The following is a 15,417-nucleotide window of genomic DNA, read 5'->3' as shown; positions in this document are numbered from 1 at the left end:
AACTTGTCATACATTTTGTCACTTATTTTTCCAACATCATACTCTAATCCCAAGTGTATATATTTACTGGAAATGACCCCGATGTAAAATTGCATTCAATGACCTATAAAACCCCCGAACTTGGATTTAACTACACTGCCATTTTTTTTTTATCGAGTTCAATCCGGGACCCAGGTCAACACTCGCAGACGACAACAATCCATTTTCTGTGTATCTGCCTTCGCGCCAAATCAAACATTCAATGGGTAATCCTGGTCGTGCCAATCCCAACACTATTTGTATACATGTGGGACTGGGGGTCAGGCTCTGTGTATTTGCCTACAACCTGACCTGAATTTTTCGGATGTGTAGCCTTGTAAATGGCTCATAACAATTTCACCCAAATTGACGATGATAGTTGACCCCAATTGATGAATAAAACCACAATAATTAGAAGGTTGCCATCCCTTTCTGGCAATAATTACCACGGAATTTGTTCAAAGATTTGCACACGTCTCTGGCCGCTTCCAAATAAAACTCGGAAAAGGCGCTCGATATTCCTTTATTGTTCATGGAACGTCTTGAAAGAAGGTGACACAATTCTTGTTCTAAACGGATCCACTTCAAAATGTCAAAAGGCGTGCGGGTTGACGAAATACCCGATAAACATCTCAGCTGAAGTTTGAAATCAAATACTGTCGCCTTTCAAATGTGAGGTGTGCCAAATATATTTGCAGTCTGGAATCGGGTCAAGTCATAAACCCTTCAAATACCACAACATAAATAGCAAAGAAATGTAATGTAATTATGGGTGAATTGTTGACACTCATATTTAAAGGCAACAGCAATGATTTCAAAAATGATATGCGAATGTCAATTTGTGTTCTTAAAATGATCAAATCTACCCTTAACCCTTACGATAACATTCAGATTTGAATTTTTGAAATAACAATATCTCATTAAAATAAGGATTTATTATCCTTATCATTGGATATACTTTCTGATTACCAATGCCAGATTGAGAGGAAGGTGGGGGTGGGCATACAGAGGGCATGTTTTCCCAGACCAAAACGGGTAAGCCACGTATTTGATACACCCCTGGGTAAAAATATAACTTGTAACTTGTAATATAATGTAATAACTTGTAAATATACCTCGCTGCTCAAATGTTTCCCTTTTTCCTTCTTCAATTTTTCCCTTTTATTACCAAAATATAAGCAATATAAGTAGGCCTACATACATGCAGGAAAATAATAACAATAATAGCATCAATAATTATGAGCAGGGTTTTAAGTGCTTTAAAAAAAGTCAGAGATTTCGGAGCCATTGCCACTCGAGAAAAAACTGTTACACACAGTACAACGCAGTAAACTAATGAGGATTTATAGGATTTATTTCACATCATTTTTTTCTATTTCCATGGTTGGCAAAATAATTACACAACCTACTTTAAAGTTGAAGTCCACCCTGGTATTAAGTTGGTTTTAATTGAAACAGAAAAAATGAGAGGAACAGGTCAATGACAGTTTAAGCAAATAAGAATGTTTTTAAATTTTCCCTCAAGATTTTCTTTTTTAGTACAGAGCAAATGAGAGGGAACCTGGCAAGATACTTCGCAGAGTTGCCAACTTGCGTTTGATTGATCGCAAGTTTAAAAATTCATAACTCTCTTATTTTTATTCGGAAATTTCTAAAAACTCTCCTTTTCTGCTTCTATTAATTCCACCACCTTAATAGCAGGTTCGACTTTCCCTTTAACAGGAGTACAGATTTTGCCACTGGATGACCGCGGGGTATTTCAAGCACTCGTCTAAAGTGAATGTTCTCTTTATAGCACTCGACTCCGTGACGTCTCCCAAGGAATTAGACATTATTAGCCACATCAAAAGATTAATTTGAGGCAAATCTGATCTGACCCTTTTATGATTAGCAGACCTGAATACGACATTTCCCCTCACTTACTTCTTTTCATCAGCAGTCTAAACATGGTCTGAGCATGGTCTGAGGCAAGGTTTTATATATACAACGTTTTTCATGTACACAAATCACAGGGACCTTGCATTATACTGACAATTTGTATCGTTTTCCAATTACTACATTTATAGAAGAGACGTCTGCAACTTAATAATTCTATTCATTGGTGTCCTTGTTATAGTGTTTGTTGCAATTAGGTTTACAGAAATGTAACTTGTGAGTCATATACATACGCGTATCGAAAGCTGAATGTCACTGAACTGAAAAAATGTCTCGTCAATAGTCAACATTTGATGTCCGTTGCACATGATTTATATTGCGTCAGTACATGCGTCAATCAATCCAGTAAACAGAGTGGCAATGAGGCACTGCATCGGTTATTCAACGCATCGTTTGAATATGATTGTAAGTTTGCATTCACTTTGTGTACGATACTACACATACATGGTGCGTCAACGACTGCGCCAATTGCTGACGCAGTGTTACGTCAGGCAGATGACGCCTCGTGTGAAACGCGCTTTCAGTCGAACGTACTTTGAAGAATTCTCCGTTTCGATCCCAGATTTAAAGAGCTAAAAACTTATTGATATAGAATATAAAAACGAAGTGCCCCTGAACTCGAAAGCATGTCTGATCAATAAACAGACGTTCAGAAGTTGGCACATTTATTGATGACATACGATCGTCGCCATGGTAACGAGGTGTACGGTTGTTCAATTGCCACCATAGGTATGAAACATGACCGTGTTTTGAAACAAATTCCGCTTCAGAATACTGCACTACAAAAAAAAAATCGGCCTCAACAAACTAAGCTTTAAAAGTGGGCGATATGAGGCGAAAAGATAAAACATTGTGTTGAACTATTTGGCCCATGCATCCACTGACTTCATAGGTTTGAATTTAGCATGCTTAGCGTAGGGAATAACGCAAACTATATGACGCATCGTAAGCAATGGGTAATGGTAGTGGTACTTTTGCGACTTGAGCGCTCATATAACATCATAACGCCTAAATCAGAGGCTACAACACTAAGGTTCTTGACATCTCATAGTTTGTGGGTGGCTTTTCTTCATAAAATTCTTGAAAACAAATTTATGGAAATTCTCCTCTTACCGCCAATATAGTACGTGTCGTCTGCTTTCTTCACGGACGACATCGCGTCGAGCTGGTCACGAACCGGCCTGATTGTCATGATCCCTGTTCTAGCTCTCCCGCCAAATCTCTGCAGCAGACGACACGAGCCAAGATGATTGGTTATGAAACGGGTGAACACCTGAAATATCAAATTCAAAAGTCAAGAATGAGATGAGGGGTGACACTTTGATGATGTCTGGTAGATGGGGGGGGGGGTGTGGAGTAGTATAGATGGGGTATGGTGAAAGGGGCGTATCCAGACATTGAAATAGAGGGGGCTCGAATTCTCGGAGAGGGTGGGGTGTAATGTACGTGAGGAACTTTATCTGTCTGAAGAAACACTGCAAGTCATATGTATTATTATTAGGTTTATATTTATTTGTGATATTATTTATTTATCTATTCATTTATTAACTTCCTCAAGCCGAGGACCGTTCTTTCATATTTGGCCGTGCATGATAGAATCATACAAGAATGATTTAGCATATTCAAAATAATAGTCCAGGGATTATTTACAAAGAAAATAGCAAACAAAAACAGCACATAAATACATGTCAATAAATAACAAAGAAAAACAAAACAATTAATTTAAATAACTCTGATTGTTATCTTCTCGCTATCATCTGTTACCTCATTTTTTTCATGGCTCCATGCATCCGACACAGGCGCCAATCATAAATACACATAACCATGACGATTATGGGGTCGGGTCACTCATATTCATGGCAGTGTTAGTCAATATGATTCAGTGGGGCAAATTCGTAAATGTATACGGTACGACATTTTCATTTCATCTTTCATCTTTTATTTCACTTTTACCTGCGAAACAACTTAGCAGCGCATGTGTAAAACATGCATGACATTGACACAGATACGTTTAGCAAGTAATATTAATAATTAACATAATACATATTCTATAGGAGCAAGACTAGTCGTGTAAATCCATAATAAAAAATAAAGCCTTGAACGTTGAAAGGGTTTTATTTCTGTTTTGGACTCTATCCAAAAACAAGGCATGCATACAAATCTTGTGAACTTGGCGATTCAAAGTAAAGGGATTAAACTGCCAGTAGAATATGGATTGCGTTATGTTTTCGAAAAGCAATATTATGCTGTTATACAGGATAATATGAGAAACATGACGATAAAAGAACCCAAACAAAAATCAATTAAAACAAAAATGAACAAAAATCATAAATACATAATAAAACAAATTTGGAAAGTCGATTTTTTGGTGAAAATACTGCATTTTTGAATTTTATAAAATTACTTCAGCAAAGGAGACGGTGGGGTGGACTTAAACACACTTTGAATTATATAAATATTCACTAAAGGAATTATAAAAATACATTTTTAACACTCTTTTTTATTATCTAAAATGCATTCCCGTGGCATACAGTAATATATGTAGTTTCTGTGGCTAGGCAGATTTATACACATTACTTTTCAATGGCAGAAATGATTTATTGGCAATCAATGATTGATTTATCTTTCATTCGAAACGTTTATCTATTGCAATCCATCGATACAATAGACTTGTTAACCCTGTGAACCTACGAAGTACAGTAGTTGTGCATAATTATCTTCATCTGCGAGCCAGAAAGGCGTTAAATATATGTAAAATACATGTAACAAGTAAAACATAATGTAAAATGCTATGAATTAATATCCTTCTGGCCCTCCGAATGGTTAATTTCGATATATTCACTCATTAGCGGGTGCTTCCATTAAACACACTCAATTATGTTCAAAAGGGTGTGGCCACGTTGACCATTTCACCCATTCTGTGCCAAGGTAGTGTCGCCGCCGCGATTAAGCATAGAGACCACGTGACCGTGAGAACAGACCAATCACAGGCACGCCCTTTGATATCGACTGGCAGCTCGTTGACTATCCCATTATGATGTGTTCGCGGGTAATAGTTTCCGTTGATTATCACTCAATTATGTGGAGAAACCACGAAGATTATCCCCACCCACTGACTAAGCTCAAAAAGAGGAAGTTTCTGAGATATAGCTCAATCATTATAGGGTGACTGTTTAATATGGGAGGGATCAAGCCGAAATCCTTTTTTTTTTTTCCTAAAGTTGTTGGGGCATTTGGGGGGAAACGGGTTTTCGTTTCAACATGGTGATTCTTCATTTGCACTGAACTATATTTCGTCAAAGATTATGATAATGGTTAGAGTTGTGGTTGCGATTTTATTTTAGGTTAGGTTGATAGTTTATGGTATAGGTTGGGTCTAGCGTTGTTTGCGGAACAAAAGTTCCCCGTTTCATATAACAAGTATATGACTCGTTTAAATTACATTTTTCCTGGTTCATCATTTTTTTCTAGTCTCGACATCTCATTTTCTTCTCCTCCTGTTCCATACTTCTCCTCTCTACTTTTTGTCTACATGCTCAATATTTTGTTATCAATCCAGCATTTCAAAGGATTTCTGATATGTTAAAGGATATAGGAAATTTACATGCCAGAAATGATGATAATTTAATGTATCAATAATTATGAAAATATAACGGCATTGACGGAAAAGTAGGAAAAAAGAACTTGTACGCCTGACGCCCTTGTACTAGCAATACACTTGGCCCCAAGCCCACATTAATATCAGGAATAGAGTGGCGATTAATTGCAAAGTGCATATTCAGGTCAACAAGTTCAGTTTATAAGCGTGATAAATATGACATGATCTCCAGCTGTTATACATTTAAGAACATTGCTTGGGAATCCTTGTGAATTTTGTTGCACTCAAAATTAAGAAGGAGAAACAAAGCTGTGTTTTTTCTTCCTTATGAAATAGAGATATGCTTTCTCCTCTCCACAAATGCATTTGTCTGTAAATTTGAAATTATGAAGACTATATATACTGGTTCGATGTTAGAGATAAGCTTGAGTTCTGATAATGATAGAAAATAAGTTCTCGCAGAATCCAACAAAACTTACACTGAATGTTCAAGATTACAAATAAATGACGTGTGCCAAACGATTTTGGTAGACAAAGTATATATAGAGGCTGAGTAATGAGCATAGGAAGATAAGGAAATCAAGGTAAGTAGGCCCGACACCATGTGCTTAGCACAGGTCATAATTTATGAGAGTTGTGGTGTTTAATGAAGATGATTGCCAGCACGTTTTGGGGAGGTTATTTTTATTTTACTGGTTCAATCTGCTGCAGGATAAACTATCCATAATGGATTATATAGTCTTGTTCTCTCGACATACGATGCCCATACAAGAGCTCAAGATTGGTTTTAAGATTGTTTTAAGCAATGCCCAGATCGCCAAGGCTTTCCAGAAATCAACTCAAGGATAATGTCCATACCCTATTGCTTATCCCTATGTAGATTAGTGCCCCATTTCACTAAGCTTGGCATCAGTGACAAATGACTGATTTTTGTCATTTGTCATTGAAAAAAGGGCTTTGTGAAACGGGCCCCTGATATCACGTTCGGATTGTTAATACGTAATGACAATATTCACTCATTTAAGTTGGTGTTGGACAAGACCTAAGGTTGATTTTTTTTCGAAAGTCTTTGCGATCGTGTTAAATTGGTGCATGACGTTATGACGCCATGCACTATGTTCAGTATATGTGATTTATTTTAAGAATAAGCGTTTTTAGCATTGGACGCAATCCAAACCTAAACATTCCTTCTTCCCTACAAGCACGTGTTGTAATTGTCGGCAAATTTGTCGACAAGTTGAAGACTTTCTTGGTCGCTTGTTGGAAAATGTTTTGGCAGCTTATCGGCAAATTTGGTCTAGCATCTCTATTCCAAACGTTATGACGCCAATGGGGTGTGTGCGGTATGTATGTTTTCAGCCAAAATGAGTGCTCTTAGCCTTTGACGTGATCCAAAGCTAAATTTAGCAATGAAGTTGGCAACGCCGTGATCATTGCGTAACACTGCTACTTTACAAACATCACTTGCGGGTTGGATGACGCGGCTATAATTATTCCGTCCGCGCATGGCTGTGGCGACATGTTCACTATATTGGAACTTTGTCAAGGTTTCACTCTCAACAGTCTCACTAAAATATAAATATTCCGTCTAGCTGTATGATATCGAGTAAATCATATCCTGCTCGTTCCCAGTTTAACTTTCAAGGCCGGATTGGTTAAACCTGGAAATTCTCGAAATAACGCTGGGAGATAAGGGATCTGTCCTTATATTTAGGGCCGCTGTGACCGGGGACAAACCCGTCAAACAGTTAGGCAGATAAGGCAGAAGCTACTTTATTACTGCCGTAATTAGTATCATCATTAGAAAACACAGGCCATACAGTATGGGCATGCTGTATGTAGGCGTAGCTGTTATCAACTATTACATACGACAGAGTTGTTTACATCTTGGCAGCCTGAAAATGTATCCTTATTATTCTCTTTAGAATTGTGTTACATACTTTCTTTTCCATTACACTGTATACAACGACAATGCACAAAACATGATTATCCAAGAGGTACCTGTATACCTATAAATTGTCTATTTCAACCAAGTGAACAATAATAAAAACAATCTTATTAATATTTACTTAATAATATTAAGTTGAATGCAGTTTATCCCAAACCGTATTTCACGGTCACTTAAATGTAATAATAATAATACAGCATTTGTTATGCGCCATGTAGTAACTATTCTGAGGCGCAGAGGAATAAAATTAGAATGAATGACATAGAGAAATGAGAAGAAAAAAAATGTATTTATATCATTCGTACTTGATGATTACCATTGCATGGAATTGCCATAGAAAGATTTGATGATATAAGAACTTGTAAAATGTTGTACTGATAATTGTTTTTAAAGGAAGGAGAAAATAGTATGAGGGGTGGGGAGAAGGCAAAGTGACATACAAATAGGAAAATTGATTTGCATCAAGATGATAAATTAATAAAAAATCAATCATTTTTATAATCGCACTGACTGAACAAAATGATTGATTTACTTAAATTAGGTAGGGTTCATTAAAAGCACCCTTCATGCCTGACTTGTTTACTCATTCTGATAAACATCCGACTTAATGTCAATATCAACAACGGCTACTGATAGGAAAAAGCCCTTACTCAAATTTGATCTTGCGCCTTCATACCTATATTATCTGATAACTGATTATAAAAAAAGACTGGCAAAAAAGGTCTACATGGGAGAGATAAGGAACAGAGACAGACAGTCAGACATGCAGACACACAGAAAAACGGACAAGAAATGGGACATACCTGTACACAAACACAGAGACAGGGGATATTAACCAGAAATATGGTGGAACTGAAAAACAAAACTGATAAGAGAAATATCGGGGCAAATCAAAATCCTACTATCTTCTTTTACATAAAAAGAGAGATAACATTAGGACGATCAACAGAAAGAGAAAGATAAGTTATCCGGCGCGTGGGCCTCTTTATATCTTTAACTCGTTTTAAGGATTCAAATCTCATGCAAATATAGATAAGGTGAACATGCATGTCTCAGACAATTATCATGGAAATCCTGTTGGACACTAAATAGTGCAGATACAAGCTAAAATATCATTGAATCTATTTCATACAAAGACATGACTTATTTGGATTGAAAGCCTGTAGTTTGTGAATAAACAGAGCAAATCAAAGCCCTAGCTAAATTATGCTAAGTAATAAATTATCATTACATATATACCAATGTACATGATAAGTACATTTATACTCTGCATGCACACGCTGCAGAATTTACTACCAAGCCAAATATACGTACATGTACATAGCATACTTGGTTCATACGTCATTGCCCCAATTACTATAAACAACTGAACCCTTTATTACGTAACAATTAACAACGGTAAACAGCCAGTAATGATGATAATTATTATTTGCTCAATATGCAAATTATTATATTTGCTGCATGTTCAAAGCACTTTTCATACTAATTATTTGGGTCCTTGGATTCAACCATGCATACCATCATGTGTGTACTTTGCACTCCATTCCGTTAATAATTTATTATTGATAAATACAGATTTTACAACCTTTTTTTTTTAGAGAGAAATGAAAGTCTAATTAGAAATTCAGAGTATTACAATAAAAATAATATGGAAGAAGTAGTAAAACACTTTATCCAAATAAGATTGACATCCCTAGATTTTACAACGTGCAAACTTGACATGTGTTATAATTTTTTTGAGTTATTGTCGAATCAAAGTATGACACTTTTTAACATAACATAACCAAATTTTGACTTAATTAAAAAAAAAATACATCAGCCCAAAAGATGTCTTCTTCATGAAAACTTTGACAGTTTGATTTAATGTACTTTCATACAAAACGTTGGAAAGAAATTTGCACACCTCTGACACCTTGAATGACAACTACTCATCAAAACACGGAGCTATAAATGGAAACCGTGCGGTCAATGGACTATCTTAAAGGTCAATGTTATTGTCTGTTGCCATGGTAAATTGGGACGCTACAGACGATACACGTGGTCTCTTCGGGCTTGAGTATTTATTATTGCACGTTTGCTTGTCTGGTCAGCTAGTTATCTTTGTTTTGTATTTATTATATAATTATTACCGTCTAGATGCGTCATGGGTGCATTTCTCATTATTATTCCCCCTCAGCAATCATGATTCCATTTGCATTGCTTGATGGTCATAAATCTGTCTTTCACTTCTATCATTTTATCTCGCTCAGTCCCCCCCCCCCCTCCTCCACATTATCTCCCTTTCTCTCTATCTATCTACACAACACTCCCCTTCCCACTCTCCATATCTCTCTCTCCCCATCTCCCTCCTCTCTCCATCTACCCCCTCCCCATCAACTCTCTCCTACCCTCTCCCCTCTCTCCGCTCTCCTCGTCTATCCCTCCTCTCTCTCCGAGCTCTTTCTTCAATTCTCTCTTTCTATTTTTAAAAATATCTATCTTGATCCTGTTATTTCTTGTTTGTTTTAAATATGTCATTTGATGTCCCATTGTCATTTTTACGTTTATTTGATGTATTTATTTCCATTGTTTCACACGGCCCCAATGGAAATCAGTCTTGTAACTGTTCGGGCTTTTTAAACCGTGTATAAATAAAGATATCAATTCAATTCAATTCAATTCTCTCTTCTCCAATAATTTGCAAAAACAAATCTCTTCAATATTAATTCATCATGAATAAGATAAATTCTTCCTTTAATAGACCACTGTATGCTAAGAGTGAGTGAAATACAACAATTACTTTTCTCAAGTCCATTCACAATATTTTGATGATTTTTGGTACGAAAGACAACTTTTAAAAATTCATACACTAAAAACATCAAATTAACACCACCCATCATTAATGGTCATTAAATGAGATTCCAGTCAGAAATGGACTCTAATTTACACGAAACTATGCGCCAGATGTCTGCAGTACAAACTCCAGCTTTCGATAGAGAATTTGATTTCGAGTTGCAGATAAACTGTTTACATTTTCTATATGAATAATCAACTGTGAAAATGTCACAATTTTTAATATGAGTAGGTTAAAAAACAAGTAGGTTAAAAAACAACAAAAATTCCATGTCGTACTGTCGACCCATATTTCTTGCTATATACACACATTAAATTTGCTTGAAAATGTGTACATGTATAGGACACTAGCAGCTCAATCTTATTCGCACTAATACTAATTCCCGGAAAACTATGGCAAGATAGCTTCTTCTTTTTTTAAAGTAATTTTTATCATGTTGCTCAGTCTTTTTTTCTTTCTTTACATTGCTTTCTGCTATTCCTTTTTTTCTTCTTTAAACTTTGTCATTCTCATTTTATGATATCCTTGTGATAACCACTTGCCGCTATGATGCAGGAAAAATAATTGCTTTTTAATCTAATTATATTCTAAAAATAAACTGATTATTCCAATGTGTCATTCTGATTTATTAATCATGTATAAATTCACTCGTGATTTCTAATTGGAATGAGGCAGGAATATGAATTATGTGGACTGACCTATCGACACATGTAAACATGTATATTTTCAGGTCGAATATGACACATATTTGTTAATTATCTACCTTTAACAGTTATTTTCATGAATAGTTTACATGCATTTGAAAGAGTTGTATAAATGCATTTTACATTTCATTTAAAGAAGAGACCACAACTAGCCATGAATTTCAATTCATTACATGAGATGAGAAGACTAGAAGCCGATTATTACGTAACATATCCAGGGTCTAATGCCATATAAATGCTCAAATCGACTTTATTCTAATCATTCCCAAACGGTCCCTTTCGATTGGAAAATCAGTCTTCATTGCTTTTCTTCTTATTAACGTGACAAAAGTAAATATTGTGCAGGAATAGTTAATTGTCCGTGTAATTTCCGATTTATCATAATTCTGAGATTTAGACAGCTCAAAATATACAATTCTCACGATATTATGAAATCAGGTCACGCCGGAGCATAATAATCATCGATCAGTACCATGAATGGATAGCATGTAGATTATAAAATGAATTCATCATTATGATAATATTTATTATTCTCAATCTGTTTGGTACACGTACATACAGATATCATGTTGAATCATGTTTTAAAATAAATATCAAATATGAAGTATGAATTTTAAAAGCAATATTCGTATTTTCCTCATCCTGCTCATAGAATGGTGATTGATAAAACCAAGATCGGAATTAACAAGTATTTTTCTTAGACTTGCTGTTTATTTTAATATCAAATAATCGTCGTCAGCAACATTATAAATCATATTTGCTTTGCCATGCTAATTAAAGTGTGATTGAACAGTATAACGGGAGAGCGAACTGAAAAATTTCCAATAATGGAAATTTCTTGGCACAAGTGTAGATAACAATTTTAAAAAGAAATTACTGTGAAAAGGTGACAGATCCTGTCATTGTTTGTTTTGTCTATTCAAACTGGAAGGCGTTGAAGCTAGACATTAAAGCAGTTTATTCATCAGATTGATACCAAAACTTTGATAAATATTATACCAATATATGTAACTATAAATGCACATCTGTTTTTCTTTTCCTGTTCTTTGGCTCATTCTTTCTTGAAAATAATAAATAATTTGTGAACGACTTCATGTCTTGTGAAATTAAATTCTTCATCTTCAAAACTAAATTACATTCTTTTTTAATTTAAAAACGCATTTTTCTTTTAATCCCCGCAACTGAAGTACACGATTTTATATTTCTGCAATTCTTGAGATGCCTTTTCACGTTAATCTTTAAAATATAAACTCTTATTTGTTTATAATTTGAGATTTACTCGAGAAAAATATAACTACATGTCATTCTTTTAGACAATGCACGATATTCATAATCGCTTTAACCACTGTTATTTTTGATTCTATCTACGATTTGTGTGTATAATTATACCAATCGAGGGGGTTATTGCATAAATAGTGAACATTACAAATGCATTATTTGTTCTCGATGATGGAAATATATGTAAAAGATATCATTAATTAAATACATTTCGATAGGAGTATCATACATGTACAAGTAATCTCACATATCAATAAGGTTAACTGATTCATGTTTATTTCTTTCAAAAAGTTGTAATGACAAGCGGGTATGTTTCATAAAAAAATCCAAGATTATATCCGTATATAATACACATCTAAACAAAATTAAGAATCCCCTAATACTCTCAACAGAATTTCTTTTAGTAGTAGATAATTATTATTTTAAAGAATTCCAGGTATATTGCTCAATTTCACATCACGTAATGACAAGAAATAGTAAAATACCATAGTACCCAAATAAACATCATTATGAGGGAGAAAAGGCGCTTAATTTGTATCCAAATATAATCCATTAAAATTACAAGATATCTAATCCATGGTTAATACGTTTTATTCAATCTTATTGTTTCATTTTGCTGGTACAAGATATCAAAATTATCTGTATCAACCAGCCTTTCTCTTAGTCAAATACAAATATATCAAAATACACAAGATATTTTTTTTATTTCGCATTTTCCTTAACCTTCCTTAAAATGAGTGCATTAATTGTCCAATCGTTTGAAGATCATCTAGATTGTATCAAGTTATGATGCAGCATCTCGAAGTTATCGTTTACAAGACTTCAATTTTGTGTAAAAATTATAATTTTAGCGCATTTCAAGACGTTCGTGATTCACAAAATAGGGAGTGGTTACCGTGCATTAATAATACAGTGCATTATAATGTATCGGAATGTCAATGCAAGTTTCTTACCTCTCTTAAGATCGCCATTCCTTTGTTCTTAGCAAGGCCATCCTCTCCTTCTTCTTCGGTTGATTCCGAGAAAAATAATTCCAAATATAAATCCATTTTTGGTGAGCAGGTAGCTGGGGTGTCACTGAAGATCATCTGTTTGAGAAATCCTGAATTTTCAGCCGAATTTCGGGAGAAAATTTGATTTTTCGGGAGGGAAGACATTTTGCGCCTTTGAAAAGTCGATCTCGGGTGAAGGGAAAATCCTTTGTTCCAAGTAACGCGGCGCGTGCAGACCCTCGAAGAAACAATCGTAAAAATTAGCCATAGCTGAGCTCTTTAAAAGTTTATGAAAGCAGAAGGCGAAGGAAGACCTTTATAAAATCTTCAGCTGGCAAATAAAAACCACCATTTGTAGACCAAAATTGGCAAGTTTTTACAAATTTAGAAGAGTTCTCCTCTGCAGTATGTTAGCGTTTTCTACAGGAGGTGCGTCGGGGTAGTCCCCGCATACCGATACACTAACGCACGTATATATGAAGGGGGAGAACAAAGCATGTAAAAATCTAATACCCCAGTTGTGTACGGCGTACGATGCATTCACATCGCGGACATACACATGTATTTCTCATGCATGTTGGGCAAGGGGCAAGGGTTTCCATACACACACAAATGCACATAATTCGGTTTATACATGCATCCACCCAGCTTGTATTTTTATTATTAATATTAATCACGTGACCTCTTTGTTCTAGGAGGACAATTATTATGCACAATATGCAAATGAATCTTAGCAATATACTGCTTCCTTGTATAGCGGTGTAACGTTAAGATTGAGGGGGACTGAAATATGGAAATATTTCATTTGTATTTAGGTTTGGAATTAACTGAAAAGGAATAATTTATAAGAATTTCAATCAATTACAAAAAGCACGATAAGAACATATATGCAAGTACAGTACTTTTTATATGAATGCAAAATTATATGCGAAAAAAAATTGGCTTGTTTCGGAAAACAGTATATTTTCAGATTTAAAATATCAATGAATCAGGACAACTTCACTGCCAATATGAAAATAGCGATATTGATTTAAAAACATTGTTAGTTAGCATGATGAAAATAGATAGGCTATAGGTTTAACATGGGCGAATATCACTAGTATATCTAGATGTGCTAAGTATGTTTATTGTAAACCATCGAGGTTTAATGTATGGAATATTAGAGCTCCATTTCGGTTTGTCAAAATCAAAACTGATTTCCACCCCAAAAATGAATGAGTGAAAAAAGAGCAACGTACCTGTAAAGAATTCCTTCTTGGAATATATTGGTATCATCATTTATGAAACATTTTAATACAAAAATAATGAACTGCGTTATGAAATGGTAATTCATTTTCAAATTTGAGGTATTCATGTTTCTCCATCTATGTTTTTATTTTATTGCTTTCCAGTTAAAGGCTTGTTGATAATTCACAACATGAGCTATTTCAGTGTAATACTTATTTTCATTGTTTAATATATTATCATACTTTTCTACTATAGTCTTGTGTTAGCCCCCTCTAAAATAAAAGCGGAACAAAGAAGCAAAAAGAACATATACATGTATGTGTATATTTGAAGAAAACAAATCCATGATCACCTATAACAAATACGAGAATGATCATCAGAGTTGTAGTATTAGTATTACGCATGCGCATAAAGAGCTCCATTGACGGGGATGCAGCCTAAATAGAAGTCTTAAAACCAGACTAAACGAGTTTTCAACATTTCCATGTGTTTAATAAAAAGCATTGTTGTATTCGCGGATAGTATATTTCTTTAATCTAGTTGTAAATATCTATTTCAATGGCAGGAAAATAAGGGAGATTGGTTTTGTATGAAAATGCGCGAGGATTGGGCGTTATAGATTAGTATGAAGTCCGAGACTACCCTACTACACCGTCTACGATGAGATGGCTGTGGAGATAGTCTGAAGACACAAACCCTTGTCAGTCGTACGTCATATAGTGTCTGATCAGTAAGACTATATGGAGAGTGTATGGTATACTACACTCATAGGCCTTATACTATAGCTGCTCCCGACACAGTCAGAGACTGATGGAGTTAGGCTAGACGCAAGGCTTCAAGGTTTTTTTTTAAAGCGACAAATTATAGTCTGTTCATGCAGACTA

At 35.0% G+C, this 15,417-nt stretch overlaps 1 protein-coding gene across 1 annotated transcript in view; it reads right to left on the bottom strand.

The window, feature by feature from the left end:
* LOC100891087 (hormonally up-regulated neu tumor-associated kinase) overlaps positions 1-3,241 on the bottom strand; it is a 62,299-nt gene extending 59,058 nt beyond the window's left edge. Inside the window, exon 1 of the mRNA XM_030983268.1 lies at positions 3,067-3,241. The gene's annotated coding sequence lies outside the window, so the exon portion shown is untranslated. The remainder of the gene's footprint in view (positions 1-3,066) is intronic.
* Positions 3,242-15,417: the final 12,176 nt, after the last annotated feature.

Source organism: Strongylocentrotus purpuratus, unplaced genomic scaffold (genome assembly GCF_000002235.5).
Source record: "Strongylocentrotus purpuratus isolate Spur 01 unplaced genomic scaffold, Spur_5.0 spur5_scaffold_13, whole genome shotgun sequence".
Lineage (NCBI taxonomy): Eukaryota > Metazoa > Echinodermata > Echinoidea > Camarodonta > Strongylocentrotidae > Strongylocentrotus > Strongylocentrotus purpuratus.
This window is presented reverse-complemented; position numbering and strand designations above follow the sequence as displayed.